Source organism: Emys orbicularis, chromosome 2 (assembly GCF_028017835.1).
Source record: "Emys orbicularis isolate rEmyOrb1 chromosome 2, rEmyOrb1.hap1, whole genome shotgun sequence".
Lineage (NCBI taxonomy): Eukaryota > Metazoa > Chordata > Testudines > Emydidae > Emys > Emys orbicularis.
Window position 1 is genome coordinate 249,297,002 of NC_088684.1, and position 24,000 is coordinate 249,321,001.

A 24,000-nucleotide genomic window follows, 5' to 3' on the forward strand; every position below is an offset into this window, starting at 1 on the left:
TCACAGAAGCCCTGTGACTCCAGCAGCTCTCCCTTTACTCTCTGGAACTGAAGATCTATTTAAGCTTCACTGTCAGATTTTCCCAGATAGTGGTTGCTCCCAGAACCCCTTTTAAAGGGGGATTCCCAAACACAGAGAGGTTTTGTGGAAATGTAATACGGTCTTATTTATTTACTTTCTGGGGAAACCTTAGAGCCTTATCCAAAGAAATGAGTGTACTTCAGAAGAACGTGTATAAATAAAATATCTTCTAGAAGAAAGGAAAATATTAAAGGGAGAAAATCAAGGGGAAAAAAAGGTAACGTTTGGCCAAATTCTGGTCCCACTGATCTCTAGAACAGGTTTGACCTGTTAGTTTCAGCCAACCCACTTACGGGAGGGCCAAACTGTGTTATAGCTCATTTTGATCACAATAGAGCTACAGCAGTTTGTTAAGCTTGGCTGTGTAGATGGGGTCTTAAAACGTCTACATATTATTCTATAATCTAGTGCAGCGGTTCTCAACCGGGGGTCCGTGGCCCCCTGGGGGTCTGCGAGCCCTTTCAGGGAGTCCCTGGAGCCCCGCCACTGAAACCTGGTGCCCCAAGCCCCCCTGCGGGGCTGAAGCCAGGAGCAGTGCAGGGTTGAAACCCCAAGCTCCCCCTCGTCCCCCTGAAACCCCACCACCATGGGCAGAAACCTTGAGCCTATGGGCAGAGTTAAGGGGGCACAAGGGTGTTGTCCCCCCCCCAAAACTGCAGTGCCTTACCCAGAGTGGGGCAGTCCTGGGGGCAGCTTCACCCCCACCCACTTCCTCCTCTCCCTCAGTCCCCCTCAGGCTGCAGCCTCTGGCCAGATCCGAGGCAGAAAGCCAGAGACAGGCAGTGCAGGGCAGCTGCTCCTCTGGCTGGAGGTGCCATGGGGTGGGCAGCCTGGCATTCCCCCATCTGCTGCTGGTGCCTGGGGTTGTGGCTGCTCCTCAGTTCCCAGCTTCCTTTGACTGCTCATGCAGCCAGTCAGAGCTGCCCAGGCAGCTCCGGGCCCAGCAGAGCCCTCAGGGAGCAGTCACCGGCACACAGCCCCAGACAGGTGGGTGGCCTGATGAGGTGAGTTGGGGATGAAGTGGCGCTCCCTCCCTGGACTCTGCTGTACAGAGCTGCCCCAAGTCCTGCTGGCCCTTACCTCCCCCCGTCCCCTGTAATAGAGGTCAAACTACGCCTATGCCCCACAGTCCAACCCCTGGCCTGGGGCCCCCACGCATCCCCGCTGGGCCCTGGAGTTTTTCTAGCATGTTGAGGAGGGGCCTAAGAATGAAAAAGGTTGAGAACCCCTGACCTAGTGCATAGTCTACAAAATCTGTTATCAATTCCCTCCCTCTTTTTCATCCCCCACTTCTTTTGTTAAACAGCACCCATAAGATCTAATGAACAAAATCTGGCGTTACTTCTCATACAAGTTGTCTCCATTGTTAATTCAATAAGGCTACAATAATTGCTTTCATTTCATAACCCACACAATTCTCAGCTGCAAAGCGCTACAGTCCGCAAGGTACCATTTCTTCTGGAGTAACTACTGCGCTTGTGCTGTCAACTCATTTTCCCCTACAAGTGGGTGTCTTTTTTATCACCTTGTAAATTATAAACTTTTCTACCCATTTAGAATACAAAGCACCGGGGACTGTTTCCCCTGTAGGGAAATGCTGGTTGGTGAGCACCATAGAATAAAATTATAGAAGAAACTGAGCAGCAACATTTGAATTCAGATTAGGACTTTCCCAAAGTTTCAGAGTTATAGGTCAGGCTGATGGTGACGTAAATTTAACAATAAACAAGTATTAGAGCTGGAATGGAAACTGTTCAGAGATTTCAAGGGGTTATGTCATGTCCCAGTAGTAAATGTGCTGCCTTTTTATTATTTCCTATATTAACTAATAATTGACATGTTGATTGAAGTCTAATGTGGGTACATCACAGCGTGACAGTGAGAAACCTGCTCTAACTCAGTTATTGGCTTCTTCCTACATGCAAGGGGAAGGATGCATGGATGAAGGGTTAGATGCGGGGGCTTTGTCTCCCCCTCTCCATGCACCAGTCAGCAGAGGTGGCTGGCCTCACTGGATTGCAGTCCCTGAAGGGACAGAGCAGTGTACTTGCTTCCCCCTGCACACTAGGTAACTCTGGGAAGCATCCTTTAGGCAGAATATTTCCTAGGGCTCCCTCTGGGTCCATCCAGCATGCACTGAAGTTAACAGGATTCTCTCCAGGCACTTTGGATCAGTCCCTCTAGGCAGTCCATCTCAGCTCTGTCCTTATTATGGACTATATATAATTTATACACACTCTTAATGCCTGTAAAGCTGGAAAGTATCCATTCATATTAAATATTATTTATTATTACAGTGTGTTTAGAGATTATATATAAGAGTTCAGACAACACAACCTGGCAGAAATTCAGTATAAGAGCTGTACGAAGCTTGACTATATCAGCAAGGTAGCTTTTCCCAGTTCCATGAACAACGCTTATGTTTTTATTACACGTTAGCTATTAACAGAGACGCACTATTGGTTTCAGACAATTGCCCTTAAAGCAAACGTGCCCAAGTTGGTGAATGCAGGTTTTGAAATACTCTTTCTCTCTCTCTAGAAGCTTGGAAAAATACATTGTGATATGCAGACACTGTAACACTCCTTACATTTTTAGTGTGGATTCAGGTAAGTAGGAAAGTGAGTCCTGTCTATGGCATATAATGCACCAATGTACAAGCTATTTGTATCCTGCTGAAGAATATATTTTATAGTATATATTAGTCAGATGGCACGAGATGCAAAATCCTCTTGGATTTAAAAGCAATAAAACTGGATATACTTCACAAAACCAGTCCAGAGAATGTGGTACCTGTATTCTTTGTTTAGGCTGTAAAGCATGACAGGCTATCAAAAAAAATGATGTTAAATGTGAAGAACCATGTACATTTCTTGATTAAGTCTGACCTTTAGCTGGTAGACAGGGTGAAATAAAATTGACACTGTGCACATTTTGTTGGGAGAGACATCCCCAGCAACTGAATTTCTTTTTATGCCTGAGAGCTGGAAGTCAGTGAAACCTTGACCAGTCAACAGTGTTCAGCTGTCAACAAAGAACATTTGAAACTTTAGGATGATTCTAAGATAAATAATGAATCATTGCACAGCTGGATAAAAGTTCCCTTTGGAGTACTGAATTAGACTTTTAGTGTCTGTCACCTCTGAAAGAAAACGCAGCTTTGCACACAATAGCTATTACATGCCCAAACTACACTTATCTATGCTTTTCAGATTATTGTAAGCCTCATGCTGACAGCTGGTGTGTCTCTCAGATCCAAACATAGACCAAAATCTAATTAAAAGATGTTTATTTTGTGTGCCCTTTGCAATGATTTACATGAAAGAATTCTGATAGTCTGATTTTCATATATTGGTTTTACAGCACCCAAAACTGTGCTAGGTACTTTAAAGGAAACGTACGAGACAAGGGACTAGAGCTAGGTGAAATTGGAAACTTTTTCACTGAAAATTGCAGATGCCGGTTAACCAAAACATTTCACTATTTTGTGTTGTTTGTCAAATTGTTTCAATAAAAAAAAAACCACCCTCCCAAACCTCTGAAAATATCTAAACATTTCATTGACAGTTTCAAAAGGAAATGTTCTGAATGTTTTTATTCAAAACCTCTTTTCATTTAGAATTGTATTTTTTGAAGTTGTGAGGAGGGTGAAATTCTGTAGGTGGGAGGAGGGTGAAATTCTGGCACAGTGGAATCACCATCCCAGATCTTCCAAGCACACAGAAGCTGTACATCTGCTGCTGTGCCTCTTTATGGGATGCAACTGATTATCCCCCAAATGATAATCTCCACTCATTGTTTGGTAAAAGGGGCAAAACTATGGCTCTCTCTTTCTTATGCTTTTGGGGCACCGTGTATTCCTGGAGTAAAAGGAAGGGAGCAATCCTTGCACTCATGTGCATAGAGGTAATGCAATTATGTTTGGTCCGTAGATGGTTATAGACCCTCCCCTGCTCCCTGCACCCACTGTGCACCCACATAAGGGCCAGGTAGAATCTGGAGTTAAATTTTAGACATAATATAAGTAGTGAAGGTAACAAAAGAAAAAAGGGTGGAAAGAAGTAGAAGTGCTGCAATAATAAGATCACAAAGTTACTCAGTTAGGCCCTGAGCTAAACCCTATTGAAGTCAATGGGAGTATTTCCATTGACTTTAGCAGGCACAGAATGCAGAATTTGGTTCTATATAGTTGCTTGTGCGGCTGATGTGTTTAAAAATATAACTGTCTTTGGATAAAGGGCAAACATGTAGCCAAGATCAGCTAGCCACATTTGAAGATACTGAGATATATACCATTTAATTTTAGATCCCAACGATCTTTCTGGGTGAAACCCATGGATTTATATGAAGTATTTCTATGTATTTCACTCTTTGGTCTCATAAACCATTCCACTGTTTAATTTTTAATAGAACCTTTATGAAAAGATTTTAGAATGACGTTATTAAAAACTTGTGAGGTGGCAAAGTGGCTCAGGGGTTCGCTATGTGATATAGATTCTATCAGCTATTGCAGAGTGGCTCCAATTGGCTAAGTTGGTAGTGCTGGTAGACAGGTAGTTATTCTGTAGGAATTTGTAGTTTCAGCCTAATTCAAAATAGACAGGTGTGCACATATGAAAAAGTAGGCTCCATTGTTGACAATCTCAGAAGAAACAGCAAAGACAAGTGGCCAGATTCTGCCACCTTTTCTGTGTGGAATGATGCCTTACTCCACAAGCCATCACACTGATTTTAAAGTAACTACTTATAGAGTAAGGTAGTACATTGAAAGGAAGCAGAATCTGGAAATGGAAATTAACTACGGCCTCTCCATGAAACAGCTGATTCCTCTTGATCCAAAGGGAAGGCAAATTGGCTGGGTACTATGCTGTCCAGACTGTATTTGTTCTAGCTAAAGAGGACTTCAGTCTCTCTGGCTATTAGGATGGTGCTTTTCACAAAGTATTACATTCACATTTAAAATAAGTAAAGAGAAAAATGGCACCAGGCTCATAACAGAATTTACCCAGTGATGTCTTCTCATGGCAACAAATTACTTTTAGATTACCGGTAATAATTTGGAGTTGTCTGCAGCTCATGGTGTCGCACTCATACTTTCAGGAATGAACATGAAATGTCAGTGTTCCACATTATTTTTATTTAGAGTCTGATTCTGCCACTCTTGCTTCCATTGAGTACCACCTAGCATTGCAAACAGCCTCGCTGAAACCAGTGGAACTGCTTGGGAAGTCAGGTGTTAATCAGGAATAAAAGTAGCAGAATTATACCCTTTGTGTACAAGGATTTTCAAGTAAACCCAGTGACAATGTTGCCGGCCCAGAGGGCCCCAAGGGGGGCAACAGGGTTCGTTGCCCGGTGTACGCCGCACCAATAGACACACCAGGGTGGAGAAGCAAACAAAGTTTATTTGAGATCTCAAAGTGGTGCAGGGAGACAGGCACGTCTCAAATCAAGCACAGCACATACAAGCAAGTTTTCCCTTTTGTATTCCAAGCTGTTTTCAGTAAGCCTTTTGTTCTGGTTTCTCCCTCATACCCCTCCCTACCCGATAGCAGTTACAGCAGGTACACATTGTGCATGTTAGAAACATTCCCGTTCACATGCTTATCTTCGACCTTGCAAGCTCTACGCACTAGGCCTTTCCCTCCCCCTTTTCCCCCGCATTATCACTACCGTTTCTGTTAGTGCGAGCAAAACTGCAGCTGTCTGCTAGAAAAAAGCTGACCATTACATATTCTGCTTCAGCATAGGCTGTTAGCATGTAGGTAGGTTAAAGTTCACAAGATGGAGTTACTGTGGCTCACTTAGACCCAGAGCAGGGGAGTTTCATCGGCACTTATGGCCTTCCACTCCCCCGAGTTACCTGGTAGCTATGCCTAGTGATGTCAAAAACACCAATGGAACTTATGGATATAAACCTTTGTGCATCAAAGTGAGAATGTTTAAGCAGTGACTGAACACTAAGTAAGCTATATTATGTGGGAGATCACCTTGCATTATTACTTATTATGCTATATTTTATATAAATTTTGCCATAAAAAACAAATGATTTACTTACACACAATATAATGATGTTTACCAGCTCTAAACAACCACCTATGAATACAAACTACAGTGTATTAATGAATTCCAGAGTGAAAATTCTGTAAAGTAAATAATTTGCTGTCATGGTAACATTAGTTTATACTGAGTGCATACATTTTGAACAACACTCTGTACAAGCAGCATAGCATATGAAGAGGGTTGATCATGCAAGTGACATGGAATTACCAGTGAACATGATTATATTTTATCTATTTTAGGTTCTGATAGGGCCCCCCACTACTATAGTATCTGAATGCCTCAAAAATGTTTAAAGTATTTATCCTCACAACACCCCAGTAAGGTAGGGAAATGCTATTATCCCCATTTCATAGATAGTGAATTGAGGCACAAAGAAGGGTGACTTACCCAAGGTAACACAAGAAGTCTGTGGCAAAGTAAAGACTTGAAGTGAGGCCTCCCAAGTCCTCGACTAGTGCCCTAATCACTGTACAGATTACATGATGATTGGACCTACAAAGTGTAACTACTGTTGCATAAAAAAACAACCTGAGGAACCTGTAAACAATGTTCCATATGCGATTGAACGGGGCTTAAATATACAAAGTACTTGCCAGTCAGAGGCGGATTTATGATGAAACAAACAGTGCGGTGGCACGGGGTCCCCAGTGACAGGGAGCCCCCAAAATGCAGGACAAATCTGATCTGGCAACCTGCTCCTGAGTCCTGGCCGGCGGCGCAGCAGGGCTCAGGCAGGCAGGCTGCCTCCATTTCATGGTTGGTGGCCCGACGCTGCTCCTGGAAGCGGCTGCACGTCTCTGCATGCCCCTGGCAGGGGGGAGGTGGCTCCATGTGCTGCCTCTGCCCCAGGCAGCGAACGGAGACCCACTGCCCCTCTCCCCCCAAGGGGCGCACAGAGATATGCCAACAGCAGCACAGCAGGGCTAAGGCAGCTCCCTGCCAGTGCTGCCTCCCTCCCTCTGCGCCGCCCCACTCCTGAAAGTGGACGGCATGTCCCTGTGGCCCCTGGGGGGGGTGTCTCTGCACGTTGCTGCCACCCTGAGAGCTGACTCCACAGCTCGCATTGGTCGGGAACTGCGGCCAATGGGAGCTGCGGGGGCAGCACCCATGGGCAGCGACGCACAGATACCCACGCCCCACCCCGCCTAGGAGCCACTACTAGAGGGGTGTGCCGGTCACTTTGGGAGCCACGCCGCCCCACCTCCCTGACCCATCCCACACCCAACTGCCTGCCCCAGCCCAGAGCCCACACCCTGCACCCAGACTTCCTCCCAGAGCCCACACCCCTCACCCCCTCCCACACCCCAACCCCCTGCCCACAGCCCACACCCAAACTCCCTCCCAGAGGCCGACCCCTGCACCCTGTCCTGCACCCCAACCCCCTGCCCCAATCAAGGTACCTCAGTTTATTTTCATTTACTTCCTATTACTTATAATATAGGAGGAGGATGAAGAAAAAAGAATGAAAAACAGGTGGGAGATAAGAGAGACTGTTCTTTTTCTTGGCTGGGTCCTGAGGGAGGGGCCCTGAAAATGAAGCTGCGCACAGGGCCCCACTAACTCTAAATCTGGCACTGTTGCCAGTGGAACGCTTGTAGTCAACTTAGAAGCCAAAGGTATTTACATAGTATTTGTTCAGAATAAAAATTAGGGAGCCAAATTCTGATCCCCTTAATCATGCTGAAGAGCACCTGACCAGTGTGACTACTTACTGATTAAGGTATTAGTGTGAATAAGGGGATGAGACTCTGACTGATAATTATTACAGTCATTGAGCATCTGGGCTCTGTTTATAGAAAATGTCGTGTTTTCCCTCCTTTCGTGTGTAGATAACATGTCATGCCTCATTCACTACCTGTGTCCTTATTGGTTAGTTATACTAACTAGCTGTGTTGCATTCATTATATACATTATTATTAGTTAGTTATATCAGTGCTTTGTAACTTCCTAGAAAATAAATTTTATATGTTTGAGTTGCACTCAAAAGATTGAGCAGAAATTGGTTGTTTCACCAACAATGAAAAACACATTTTTTTAAAATGTTCACAAAAGGATGTTTTAAACAGTCTCATTTATTCTTTGCACCTTGCATTTCCCACACTATGTAACCACATACAAGAAAAGCCACTTACCACACTGCTGCAACCAAGACAAAAAACTAAAGAACATGAACAGGAAGTGAGAGGCTGAAATTTGCAGTGGACAGGGTGTGAATTGTGTAGAAAGTTCATTTTCTTTCTTTCCCCCACCACTGTTTATGTTTTTAAACCAATTCTTGAACATTAGCATTTAAGTGTTTTGTCTGGTTGGTTGTTTAAAATGAAAATCTGAGTCCCTAATTACATCAGAGGGTGAGTTATCTAGACAAATGAATCTGCCTTTTCCTTACTTCATGGCAAACTTGAGCTTGTTCAATTTTCTTGTTCTTTTCTTCGGCCTTCTAGAAAAGACCTCTCTACATTGGTCACAAAATGAATGGGGTACCAAAGTTTCCCTGCTCTCACTTATAACTCAACACAGAAAAGGTTGCTATGAGATGTCCTGAATTGTTTGCTGCTTAGTTCAGCATGTACCATATGAAATGCTAGTCCTATTAATACTAGATATGCCACATTCAATGTGCTCTCTTTTGGCACTGAACTCAAACTCAAAAGATTGACCTCATCAGCTGCTGTCAATGCCATTTCGAAAAAGTCAAATAGTAACTCTCTCTGCTACCCTATACCTTGTAGGATAATAATTACAACTATTTCCTTCTGTGAGCACCAGGCTATAAATGCTTCCATCATAGGAAAAAGCCTATTTTCACAGAATTTCACAGATAGTAGATTTGCCGGCTGTTGAATATCAGGAACAACTTCCCACAAATGTGAGGGTAAAAAAACCAGTATCTACTGTAAATATTCCAAAAGGTCCTTTTGAAATTCATCAAATATTTATTAGTTTGCAATAGAATTACTTGAAATCCTGAAATCTATAAATTAGGTCCTTTCTATACAATTTAAGGGGTTGTTGTTGTTGTTTTTTTAAAGGGACCTGTTGAATTTGCTATTCTTTTTAAACCTTTAAAAATAAATTTCTCCAAAAGCTCAAAATGGCACTTGGTCACTTGTTCTAATGCTTTGGCAAATGGTTGGTTCCAAACAATTCTCTTCCTGCATACTGGATATACATTTCCCCAGTTCAGAGCTTCTGGGGCTGGAGCACATTGGTGCTTGGCCTGCGCTGCTAGAGGAAGAGAACATATTGCATGTATTGTTGATAGTCGCCTTGCAAAATGAAACCCCCCTGAGCTTATTTTGGAACTATTTGATGGGAATTACAACATATGCACATACCTTTTACTACCACATGCACAAATGGGGTTACAGTTATGCTGAGTTAGGAGAGGTGAGCCTGGCATGAGCATGGTGGGGAAACCAGCTGGGATTCTCTGGACCCTCGAGCCACAGGGAAACACAGAACAAGTTAGCAAAGCCTGAAGCTGTATTGTTAACTTGCACTTGCTTCCCTTTCTTTATTTTGGAGCCCCTTTTAGGGGGAAGTTCTGATGTGGGGCTCATGGAAATAAAGCTACCGCTCACAGGGTCCAACAGAAGTCAGGATTAGATAGCAGAGTGGAGGACAGCGATATCTATATGAATGTCTATTACCTCCTGCAGATCTCCCACAATCTGCATAGATCTCAGAAGGAGGCAGAACATGAACCTCGTCTGTACGGGAGCAAACCATCTCCACTTCACTGAAAAAGTTGGGAGGAAATTCCACAAGTTACTGACTCTTATATGGGTTATTTCTGTATAAGGTAAAGTGGAACCATCAGTGTCTGTACCCTGCTCTGTCCTTACCCAGGCAAATGCCAACTGAATTCAATATATGGAGTGTTGTTGTAGCCGTATTGGTCCCAGGATATTAGCGAGACAAGGCGGATGAGGTAATATCTTTTATTGGACCAACTTCTGTTGGTGAGAGAGACGAGCTTTTGAGCTTACACAGAGCTCTTCTTCAGGTCTGGGAAATGTACTCAGAGTGTCACAGCTAAGTACAAGGTGGAACAGATTGTTTAGCATAGTCACCTCGATTGATCGGTTCATCAGCCTTCACAGAGAGACCGCCGATCACAACACCTCGTTTATGTTGTTCTGACCATTTCTTCAGCCACCCGCTGGCCAGGCAGAGAGTAGCACCGGACACTGATTGGCATAGCACACAGCAGCCCGGAACCCCTGAGCCCAAATGATCTGCCAGCCTCAGCCTCCCAAGTAGCTGGGATTACAGGCGCACAGCACCGGGCCCAGTTGGGAATGTTTAGCATAGTTCTTAACTGAAATCACTGAGAGTTTTGACTGAGCAAGGGCCTCAAGATTTGGTCCATTATATTTTGTATTTTTTTTTTCATTTAAACCTACATTTTGAGCCTAGACTACTTGACAATACGTCTTTTAGTAAAATTCCATTGTTAAGGCAGACATTCAAAGGTATTGAACTTATTCACAGTTGTGCAGCCCCTACTCTGGAAGAAAATGAAGAGAATGAACCAGGAAGACTTGGAAAGCATTATCTTGGCTTTGCATTAGAATTTCAGAGTTCAGAATTCAGAGTCAGTTTAGAAATATCAAATTCCAACATTTCATTTCCATTTACAATTGTTGCAATGCAACGTTTTTAATCATGCTGTTTCTAATGAAAAGCACTCTCAGGAGGAAGAAATATCTCAAAGGAGCTTTGCACATTGATTAATGTAGTCAGCATTATTCACACAAAAGTCTACATGGATGCTCGTGATTCATGGTATAAGAGATTACATTATAATATTATTGATCTATTACACATTACTTTGAGAGCTCTGTTTTTCATTTCTCACTGTAAAACATTAAACAGAGAGGTTTTTCCTTTTCCTTCACCATTGCATTTCCCTTATTTGAATTTATTTGAATACAAATAGTAGCAAGAATCTTAGGAGAGATTAACCCTTTTACAGCAATAGCATTGATAAAGTCAGGGCCACGTGTGAACAAATAAATGTTATATGATCAGAAAGGAAAATGGTTAAGTCACAAAACTGGGACTCAGGACATCTGAGTTCTATTTCTAACTCAACCAGAGACTTCATGTATGATTTTGAGCAAATCTCCTAGCCATGTGAGGCCAGATTTTTAAAGGGGAGTTAAGTACCTAATTCCCATTGATTTTAGCTTCCCCATCTGTAAATAGGATATGAATACTTCCCTCTGAGGAGTATTGGGGGAGGATTAATTCAGATATTAGAGTGATGAGTACCACAGAATTGCCAATAAATAAAAACAAATAGTCAAATATAAATTAGGTCACTAAAGCCATGAGAGACGTTTGCAACAAACCTGAAACTACTCTACAGCATTGGTCATGATCCAAGAAAGCACATATGCGTGTATAAATCCATCCCTATTCAGCACAGCACTTTAGCACATGCATAATTTTAAATTTTGAATTCAATGGGCTTTGCTTAAGTGCTGTCTTGAAGAAGAATGTTTCACTGAACATGTTTGATATTTAATTAAAGCTGAAGGGCCTAAGATTTAAAAAGGAAAGGCCACAGGAATTAATGTGAAATGTTTATTCTCATAATTTTAAGCATGTACAGACAAAAGAACTCACTGTATGATACCCTGCTCTCTGTCTCTATAAACCTTGCCTGGAACCATCCAAAACATGTTTGTTTATTTAAACACATGTTAATATTATTTAGCATCCTGATCCAAATATTCACCTTCTGCAGAAAATCCCAGTGGAAGGGGCTAGGCAGAAAGAAAATTCCACAAAGGTTTTTAAAATGTGGCCCAAAATATTTAAGATATTTTTTAGTAAGGGCTTTTAAAAAGTCTACAATGTAACACTGTTTGATAGTAGGAAACATAATTGCAGCACTTCTCTATTTATTAAGTATCAAAATCCATTAGGGTAAAAGAATGTGTTCCATTTTCAATAGCTATCATTAGTTTAGAAATTGAATAGAGAACGCATTTTAATATCTGCTCTTTACTCAAAATATGACTGTCATAAAAGCATAATAATTTATTCCTGCAAACTTTATTAAATATCCAGCAATGCTTGCATCCTGCAGGTTACTTCATTCTGCTCATGATTAGACCCCAAATGCAATTACCTTAAAACAAATTTGATACACCTATACATTTTTGGATGGTGGAACCATTGTCATTGCCACTTGTAATTGCATTCGAAAACAGAATTAGTCCCAGTCTCTCCAAACAGAACTGCTCTTAGATAATCACCTTAAAAGCAGATCACAGTTTGACTTTTTATTCACTTGGAAGTAGTGATGACTGTCTTGTTTAATTCACCTTCAGGCAACTCTGCTACAGAAACAGGCAGGCATATTCATGTGTTTAGAAAATAAGGACTGCGGGATTTTGGGCCCCTTACTTATTTTTCACTCAGCAAAAACCTCATTGAGCCAAGCCTGCTGAGCCAATGGGCTTTCGGCTTGAACAAAATAGAGTAAGGACTTTAGGATTTTCCCTTGTTGACTAACACATCATATGAACAGTAGAAAATAACTAACTATTCTATCTAATTTAATGCAAGGTATTTTTTCTAGTCTGGCTGTCTCTATAGTGACTAATGGTTGGCTCCATACACCAGTTTCCTGTTTGTACAATCATGATTATTCACACAAAAGGCTACAAGAAGGGTCATGATTCATAGTATAAGAGTTTACATTATAATATTATCGGTCTATAATGTATTTGCGTAGGCTTGCAACTACTACAATTAATTGCCATATCGGGAAAACAATTTACCCCTCTTATATCGGTGATTAATTTCCTAAAATGTATATTACTGTGGGACCCTTAACTAGTGACGTAATTTATCAGCAAACCAGCTTCAGTGTAAATGGAGATCCATAGTGCAGATTCACAGTAGCCTGACTTGGAATCAGTACATTGCAATTTACTGAAACCAATCAGGACCTTCAATCTACCTCACTTCAAATGAAATCCCACTACATCAGACTTTCAATGAGCAGGTTCCACTGTGTTTATATTCCTTTTTGTTTTATTTTGTATTGATTTCAGGTAAATTGTAAAAGCTTCATACAGAGATTGCAGTGCACCAGCTGTAATAAGATACGACTCAAGTGATCATCTGTGTGTGTCAGTCTGAATGGTGAGAGACATCACTCAATAGATGTCTCTCTCTCTCTCTCTAAATTATACACACACACACACACACACACACAGAGTGATGGCGCATCTGCCCCACACTGGCACAGAAGGGGTTAATAGAGGAGCCCTGGGTAGGCTGCGCGGGGAGCAGCTAATAGGAGTGGAGCTGTGAGGAACAGACAATCGGGGCCCAGCAGGTCCATATAACAGAGAGCTGCAAGGCAAGTAAGGTCAATTGCTGCTGGGAGCCCAGGGGGTAAGGACTGTGTCCCTGGAGAGCTGAGAGAACTGTAAGCACCTTGGACAGAGCAGAGGCTGGATCATGAGACTGAGCAGCTGAGGCCCTGAGATAAGGGTGAAGAAGATGCTAGGGCTATGGGGAAGTGGCCCAGGGAAACAGAGCAGCATTGACCTAGGTTACAAAGGAGTAGCCGGAGGCTGCTATTTACAGAGTCCCTGGTTTGGGGCCTGGAGTAGTGGGTGGTCCTGGGTCTCCCCCACTCGTCACTGGAGAAGTGGCAGGACTGTTGGACGGAAATATTTCTCCCTCCCCCGGAAGGGGGAAAAAGCAGATGATGACCTAGCCGGAGGGTTGAATCAAGAAGACGATACTGCAGTTCTGGGAGCTGAGAGAGGAGCTGTAGGCAGGAGCAGAGACAGAGTGCTAGTGTTCAGACCACAGACATGGGCGTTGCTCTTGAGCTAATCCCCAGCATGACCAGTACGAGACACCAGTCTGGTGATGAGGGCTGTACCCCATGATACACACACATATATTTGAAAGGGAGAAAGATGCTTCAGAGGATGGCAAAAGACCCCTGCAGTAGGCATATGTGGGGTCTCAACCTGATCTCTAATAGCCTCACGTTGGCATAAACCCTGAAGTATGTGCTTTAATATTCCTTCTAACATTTTTATTCTCATTAATTATGACAACTCTGGATGTTCTATCCATATAAATATCCAAACCCTTTTTTAACCTAGTTTTTGGCCTCAACAGCTTCCTGTGGCAATGAGTTCCACAGCTTAATTATGCTTTGTGTGAAAAAGTATTTCCTTCTCAGTTTTGAATTTCATGTTTTAATTGCATTCAATGGTCCCTTGTTCACGTGTTAGGACAGAGGGAGAACACAAACTCCCAACTTCCAATCTACCTTCTAATACGTGCATGGGCCACGCATGCGCACATACACACACACATATGTAATTTCAGGCCTAACACAAACCTGAAAGGTTTGGACATGTTTGTTGACATGCTTAATTCTTTTCTGATTGTTGTGCAAGGGAATCAGGGACAGACAGCGTTCCATAGCATGTGGAGATGGGGGTGAGTCTGGGGCATTCTACACCCTCAGGAGTCTCGGCTGCTGCAGTGGCCCAGACGGGCTCAAGTTAGGCCTGCACCAGCCCCTGAATAGGAGAGGTGCAAGCCTCTTGCCTCTGCAATGTCACAGGGTAAATCTAGGGGAGATTTCTGTCTATCTAGGCTCTTACATGGCACCCGTCACCATGGTATCTTAGCCTCTCCCAAGGCATATACAGATATATATTTCTCTCTCTCCACTCCTGTCAGCAGAAGCTGGGCTTTCATGTATGTACTTCTAAGCTCTTCAGGGCACAACCCCTCTTTTTGCTATGTGCTTGCACAATGCTTAGCACAAGGGGCCCTTATCTATTATTGGGTTCCCTATTCATGCCCACAGTACAAATAAAATCATCATTGGTTTGTATTGTTACTGTGGGCAGGCTGGGTCAAGGAAGTGGGGCTTGCATTTTGCTGTGAAGATTCATAGTCAGCCTGATCTCTTCTAGGAGCAAGTTCTAGTTTTATTTTGTCCTCAAGCCAGCCAGAGCTGCTGCTGGTACACCTCTACCCCGATATAACGCTGTCCTCGGGAGCCAAAAAATCTTACCGTGTTATAGGTGAAACCACGTTATATCGAACTTGCTTTGATCCGCCGGAGTGCGCAGTCCCACCCCCCTGGAGCGCTGCTTTACCGCGTTATATCCAAATTCGTGTTATATCAGGTCGCGTTATATCCGGGTAGAGGTGTATCAATACTTCCCTTTTGAATTGTTTTCATTTGTTTTCTCTTTTAAATGAAACATTCGGCTAAAATATCCTGCAAACTTGCAGAAATTTCTCTCTCAAGTGCTCAGTGCTGGCTGCACTCCCAACTCCCATCACATTTATTGTGCTACCCTCAGGCTCTCACAGACTCCTGAATTTGCTAGATAAATTCAGTGAGACATGTGCAGTGGGTGTCGACAGTTTCCTTTCACCTGATTCCCTTGTAATCTAACTCCTATCTGCCTCAGTTTTGGATTACACAATCTTGTCTCTTCTACTTTTGGCAGATTCACCATAATGTGTCTCATCAAAGAGCCATTCGTTCCCCCTGTTGTCACGTACCTATGTCAAGCCCTTGATGCTTTCATCCATGAAGCCTCACAGTATGTCACAGCTCATAAAGCACAGGCTGCTTTCATTTCTAAGCCTACCACCTATGTCCCCCTATAGCCCAAACAAATGATGCCCAGCACTGAGTGAGCACCCCAGTGGTGCTCAATAAATAAGACCAGGCAGACACAGAATTCAGATACATACTCTAAGGTGGCTGGAGTGACAGTCAATTCTCTACCATACTGTTAATCATGTTTCATTTGCTGAGATACCAGCCCTCCTGCTTACTCTCCTACAACATCCTGCGGGAGCCCTCTGAGAAAACCATAACTATAAAGATCAGTGATCATAAGAAAAATAAAAGTAACAAACAAGCAGGCACTCTCCATTCTAAAGCTTTCATGAGCCAAAGCCTGACCATATCATTCAGTGAATGGGGTAAAGGGAACATTAGCTCCTCATTCTTTACTTAGCCCATCTGCTACATGTTGTAACAAGTTGTCATACATGAGCATTATTCTAAAACACTATAGATAATTAAAAGGAAATACTTTCAGTGCTACCAAACAGCACGTTGGGAGTTTGACACCTTTCAGCTGGCAGTTGTAACATCATTTCCACCCCCTCTAATTTTAAGCATCAAGATTGCCTAAATAATTGGAAGAATATTTCATAATTTGTATAAGCAAAAAGGAAAGGCTGTAAGGTTTGGAAAATCTGTTCAAATGAATACCTATGTGTCTGTGGCACTCACAGAATGCAACTCACTGCACTGTCTTGGTGCTGCTTACAGTATCCAGACATTGATAGACATATCTAGTCCCACTGAGTAAGTACGTTAACTCTGAAAGACAATGAGAGGTTTTCCTGCTTAAGGAATGCTGGATCAGGCTCTACCACCCACACATCACCATCAATATGTAGCCACCTCTGGGGTGGAAGCCAACCCGCAGTCCACACAACAGTAGAGGGAATGGAAACTTTGGCCAAACGTACTGAGCAAATCATCTTCTTCCAATAATGCCATGAAATATTTAATGCCCACACAGAGCAGCCAGGCTCTCAGATCCCCCTTGCAGAACCTCGACTAAGACACCATTACCCAGACGCTGTAAAGAGCCATTTGAGGATGATTGGTCCTCCAACACACAACACTGAAAACTGAATGGAGCTCAGTTCATCTAACACAAAAAGGATTTTGGTTGCCAAAATCTCCACAGGTTTGTCAAAGTTCCCTCAGACACTATTGTTTCCACTCATTTGGTACCAGTCTCTTGAGTCACAAAAGGCAAACAAAATCTGTTGATATGTCAGGCTACAGTTGTTGGTGACTAGCTGCTATTCTGAGGTAGTTGTTTTGTTATAATGCCAAATGAAGCAGAAATTTTTAAACATTTATGTTTTTGCCTCACAAAAAGTAAAAACAACAAAGCCAGAATATTGATTTCTACTGATTAATTACAGTGTCTCCGATGTGGGTTATGATCCTGGGTATGAATCTTTGGGTTTTCTTGTCTTCCTTATAGAACTTTTAAAATCCAGTTGCTTTGAAATTTTCTTAGTCTGTTTGGATGATAACTTTTCGGTTTAACAGTGGTCTCTTCTGTAGAGCTTGACTGAGCAACGTTTACCACACTGGTGAACTTTTAAACACACAAGTAGCCCCATTGGAAACTGGAGCTTCAGTGGGGCTACATAGGTAAGTGCTCAGCAGTGTAAGCAAAGGTTGCACTACCTAACCCTTGAATTCATCTTTTTAACTAGTCAGTCATGTTTAGTCAATGTTTAAATAACATACCAAATATTATTCTAGCCAAATTCACCAATGGTCTAAGAGGCTGCAACTCCACTGATGTTACGAACATTACGGACACTTAGGGTAAGTCTACGTGGCAATTAAAAACCCATGGCTGGCCCATGCCAGCTGACTCAGCCTCGCAGGGCTCTGGCTCTGTTTAATTGCGATATAGACGTTCCAGCAGTGTAGATGCTCCGGACTGAGCTCTAGGACCTTGTGAGGTGGGAGAGTCCCAGAGCTTTGGATGCAGCTTGAGCCCAAATATGTACACCACAATTAAACAGCCCCATGAGCCCAAGCCTTGTGAGCCCAAGTCAGCTGGCACGGGCCAGCTATGGGTTTTTAATTGCAATGTCGACATACCCTTAGGGTGAATTTGTCCCAGAGATGTTTTCAAATGTTTGACCACCCTTTGGTCAGATTTGCGTCCATGTATAAATGGGAGGCCCAACTGAACCCAGGCCTCCAGAGCTACCAGGTAGCTGGCCTCTCCAGGCTGACACCCGGCAGCAGCTGTAACCGGCTTGCACCCTATTTCCCATGACCTGCTGTGAGGAAGTTGCACCTCCGGAGTCTGACAGACAGCAGCCACATTGCTCCAGATTGACTCCCTCCCCTATATAAACCAAGGGGTGTTCCAGGAAGTCTCCAGGCAACAGCATGGATATCCCATAGCTGCCATGACTGTTCCTTCTTCTTGCTCCTGAACGCCTGGCTTGAACTTGGTTTGACTTGGACTTCACCTCCTGACTCAGAGCCTGAAACCTGACTCAGACTCTACCCCTCGGAATTGCCCTGTCTTGGAACCCAATTACAAACTCCTCGGTTACTTCCAGCCTCAGGTTTGCCCCTGTTCTGACCCTTGGCCCTGACTACCCTTGTTGGGATCCTGACAGTGAATGGGTAACTTGTGTGAAATTTGGTAGGGACAACTGAAGGTGTTAAAACTATTAGTACAGGTGCTTCTTTGGAGAGACAGATTTAGGGACCTAATAAGTTCTTGTTCTCATTGGTGAAGAAGTCAGTGAAGTTGAGTCAAGGTTGTTTTTTTGCTTCTATTTGTTTATTTACAAAATGTTCACACATCCCAATTCCTTGAACAGAGGTGGTGACCAATTGCACAGAGGCAAGTTCCCACTGCAAAAACCTTAGCTGAAGCACCACTACCCAGTCCCCAAGAAGCAGCTGTTTTGGGCTGTCCTGGAATCTCAGTTTAATCACACTCAACCCATCTTTATACATAGGAAAACCCTCATCTAGGGCTTTTCAACAAGAAACACAGGGTCCTGAAAGCTGGCCTTGCCATTAATCCTCCTTTTTCACGGCAGTTCTGCAATACAAAGGAACTGCTGAAAATGCTTCACTGTCCGTCAAAGAGGTATTTGCCCTACACAATTCCCTTTACAACTGTCTGGATTAGGTGAGTTTCATCGTGAGTGTTTATACGTCAATGGCTAACATGCATGATGTTAGCATCTGTTGACAGAAAAGTACTAAACTTATTTCCTGAGCATTTTAAAATTATCTTGCTATGCGATAGAAAGCAGCAATAGTCATAATCCTAACAATATTCTAGAGCCTGCCAAGCAAAGCCATTGTCCTTGTGTTTATAGGATTTTTTTTAAAAATTTCTTGTGCCTGAAATATTAAGGGGCCTATTGTGCCTCTGCCTCACGTTGAAGATAACATGGATCTGCACCACACCAGGGAGTGCTAGCTCCAGGAGTTCTGCCGAGAGCAACCTGGTGTGAAGTGCATTGTGGTTCGTTGCACTATCAGGGTGCAGTGTACTCCCCTGCACGCATCTGCTCAACTCTACAGCCTGGTGAATGCTGGGAGCGGAGGGGGTGTCAAGGCCACAGCTGCATTTCCTCCTTGCCCTCTTTGGGGGTGATGTGTACTGAAGTTCTGCAGCTGTGCCCAACTGCTGCATAGAGGCACAAGGGAGCAGGGCTCCCACAGAGCACGAGACAGACTCTGACTGCAAAATAACATCGAATCATCGAAATGTAGGGATGAAAGGGACATCGGGAGGTCATCTAATCCAGCCCCCTGCATGAGCCACATGATCCTAGAGCCTAGTAAACCTAGATGATCCCTTACAGGTGTTTGTCTAACCTGTTCTTAAAAACCTCCAATGATGGGGATTCCACAACCTCCTTGGTAGCCTATTCCTGTACTTAACTATCCTTACCATTAGAAATTTTTTCCTAATATCTAACCTAAATCTCCCTTGCTGTAGAGTAAGCTGATTACCTACCTTCAGCGGAGATGGAGAACAATCTAATCATCATCCTCTTTATAACAGCCATTAACATATTTACAGACTTATCAGGTCTCCCCTCAGTCTTCTTCTCTCAAGACTATAAACATGCCCTTTTTTTTAAGCCTTTCCTCGTAGATCAAATTTTCTAAACCGTTTATCATTTTTGTTGCTCGTCTCTGGATTCTCTCCAATTTGTCCACATCTTTCTTAACGTGTGGTGCCCAGAGCTAGACACACTACTCCAGCTGAGGCTTCACCAGTGCCAAGTAGAGTGGGACAGTGAGCTCCCGTGTCTTGCATACAGCACACCTGTTAATACTCCCCAGAATGAGATCAGCCTTTTCAGCAACTATATCACATGGTTGACTCATATTCAATCTGTGATCCACTCTAACCCCCTTTCTGCAGCACTACTGTCTTGTCAGTTATTCCCCATTTTGTATTTGCACATTTGACTTTTTTTCCATTCTAAGTGAAGTATTTTGCATTTGTCTTTATTGAATTTCATCTTGTTATTTCAGACCAATTCTCCAGTTTGTCGAGATGATTTTGAATTCTAATCCTGTCCTCCAAAGTGCTCGCTGCCTCCTCTCGTTGCGTGTCATTTGCAAATTTTATAAACATATTCTCCACTCCATCTTCAGTGTTTTAATTAACAGTAACATTGACTAGTACTGGACCGAGGTCATCTGACCCTCCCCATTTTCTCTAAATCCCCCAGTTACAACTTTTAGGTTGCTTTATTCTGTGACCTCTCCCACAGTTATTTCCACAGAGATGAGGATTCTCTTTTGAAATGCCTGTTGTGTGTGTCCCAAATCCATTAATTTGACTAACCAGTTGGTGGTTCCTGTTTTTCCTGTATCTTTTTTGATGTGTTAAAAGTTCTTCTGAAAGTTCCAGATAGACTCTCAGTCCCACTGATGCATCTTATTCCAAAAATTCCTCCCTCCTCCACCTACCCCCCCCCCCACACACACTCTTCTACCTTTGTCTAGCTTAAGTACCATGCTTTTGCATGTTAAATTGTCCTAGCAGGAGGGCTAACATTTGTATTACTTTAGATTTTAACTTAGTCTACTCTATCACAGATATGAATTAATGACAGATTAATGTTGATCTGTCACAGGAAGTGAGAAACTGCAAAAACTCTCCAAAAAATCAGAAAAAGTCTGAGAATTGCTAACTAAATAGTACAATGAGATAGCTAACAGTGTCAGAGGAGTCATTCCTGGACTTAAAGTATGTTAAGTAACTCAAGATGAATTCCCAGGGATTGGGGTATATAGCAGATTATTATTAACACTGACTGTTTGGAGTAAAGTGTAAAATACCTTTTTAATATAGCCTTTCCTCATCAATGCTTCTCATAAAAAGTTTAAAAACCCCACACATTCACAGGAGCCAGGGGAAAGAAAGAAAAACAGCTTTGTAGAATTTTTTTTGTCTGTTTCATAACTGTTGTTCTGCACTTATATACTAAGATGACAGGTACCTGTAAATACCTATGAGATTTGTAAATACCTATGAGATTTTAAATATATATAAGAGAAGACCTAAACCTCTGATTGCCAGAAGCTGGACAACAGGGGATGGATCACTTGATGACTACCTAATTCTGTTCATTCCCTCTGAAGTACCTGGTTTTGTCCGCTTTCGGCAGACAGGATATTGGGCTAGGTGGACAATTGGTCTCACCCAATATGGCCATTCTTATGTAAGCTATTAACATTAAAATGGCTATAATTTTTTCCTACCTGTGGGAGTGATTTCCCTGCAAATTATGGTTAATATTAAGGTATCTTATAAAAGCTGGTTGTTTAAATTAATCTTATGTAACCTATTCACGGACATATTTTTCCTTCTAACTATAATCAAGTTTATATTTGCCTGATTACTCATGCTGTGTTTAATTGTCTATGAAATAGTGATTTACTGCTCACAATAAAAGCAACATAGTTGGTGGTTTTGAAATAAACTAAATTCAACTTATTTTTTAAATAAAATGAGGGGGAAAAACTTAAATCCTTGCTTGAAATGCAATCTCTTGCATTTGTTTCTAACCAATGAACAGTAGAGAAAGTTCTGTCTTCACTATTTGGCTGGTAGTAGTAAAGTAGAGCTTTAGCTTTCATATTCTCAGCGCTTAAAGTCTTATTTTGGAAAATACCTTAGCATTTGGGGCTTAGTTTTGAAAGGTTCCCTCATCCAGCAAAGCATTTGAGCATATTACTGTCAACATCTGAGCAGTCACATTCACTAATACATTATTCACAGGTGGGAAAGGGGAGGAGGGAGTGAAGAAGGACTTTAGCTGCTGGGGTTCTTCACAGGCTGGGAGTGACAGCATGGGCACAACACTATGGACCTATGAGAGAGCTTTGAATTATTCGTGTAGCAATATTTTACTTCAACTACATAAAGTAAAATACGTGTCATGGACAGTGAGTGCCTGCAGAGAAGCAAAGGACTGAATGAGCATAGAAACTTGAGCCCCAATATTGCAATGAACTCCCTGTGGATGGACACCTTCATCCATGCAGAGTGTTACTGACTTCAGTGAGGGTCTGCCCACGCAGAGCTCACTGCAGGGCCTTAGATACCTTTTCATACCTACAGCAGGACCCTCTGTGATTGTGGAAAAGCTGGTCACTGTGCTATACCTGTTCTGTGGAGAGAAGGCTTCAGTCTCCATCTTTGTCAGTCTAGCAGCCTTCACAACTGCTAAAATTAATTAAAAACAATTTTAAAAAGTGATAAATGTGATTTGTGTGTTTTACTTCCAAATTTCGATGCCTCAAGTATTTTTCTACCCTTAAAACTTGTGTTTATCAAGAGGTACACATCCTGAAATACACTTGTATTCTGTAAACTGTGCATATTTGCTTTCTTGGTGAGTACTTCAGATTTTATATCTTTTAAATATACCCTTTCCCACTGCTGCTGGTTTTCTGTACCACACTATTTTAATTACACCATTTTTGTATTGATTCTACTTTTCCATCCTTTATCACTCTAGCTTTTCATCTAGTTTGCCTGCCAGAATTCAGTGTAGAATCATAGAATATCAGGGTTGGAAGGGACCTCAGGAGGTCATCTAGTCCAACCCCCTGCTCAAAGCAGGACCAATCCCCAACTAAATCATCTCAGCCAGGACTTTGTCAAACCTGATCTTAAAAACCTCTAAGGAAGGAGATTCCACCACCTCCCTAGGTAACCCATTCCAGTGCTTCACCACCCTCCTAGTGAAATAGTGTTTCCTAATATCCAACCTAAACCTCCCCCACTGCAACTTGAGACCATTACTCCTTGTTCTGTCATCAGGTACCACTGAGAACACTCTAGATCCATCCTCTTTGGAACCCCCTTTCAGGTAGTTGAAAGCAGCTATCAAATCCCCCCTCATTCTTCTCTTCTGCAGACTAAACAATCCCAGTTCCCTCAGCCTCTCCTCATAAGTCATGTGCTTCAGCCCCCTAATCATTTTTGTTGCCCTCCGCTGGACTCTTTCCAATTTTTCCACATCCTTCTTGTAGTGTGGGGCCCAAAACTGGACACAGTACTCCAGATGAGGCCTCACCAATGTCAAATAGAGGGGAATGATCACGTCCCTCGATCTGCTGGCAATGCCCTTACTTATACAGCCTAAAATGCCGTTAGCCTTCTTGTGTAGTCTTATTCACAGTCATTTATGTTACCTTCAGGTCTCTATTGCAAATGTAAGTTCACATGACACCTAATGAGTGTAATCCATGTGCAAACCTCAGACCCATTAGGCAGCTGGTCACTGAAACAACTTTGTTTCTACATTTGTTATCTCACAGTGCTGAAAGCAGACTATTTGACTGCATGGATGGATCACAGTTAGCCGTCTGTTCCCTATCACTACTGTCCTCTAGTCAAACTTTCAGACAGATTTGCAATTGTGCTGTAGCTCACCTGAGCTAGTATTATCATATTCTCTCGTTCCTTTGGACTGCTGAGTTAAATGACAGTGGTTATCTTTTCTTTCCACTGGAGTACCACGAATATGGAGTTTACCCATATCCATAGCATGCTTCCAATCTGTATTGCTTCTCAGGCCTAAGCCTTCATGGCTTTCCTGTTGCCAGGGAGATGGTGTCTATGTTTATTTGTAATAGAGCAACCCCCTGCATCAGAATGGAAATGAAATACAGTTTTAGCCGCTCTGATGCCCACTTTAAATCAGATATGGGGAATA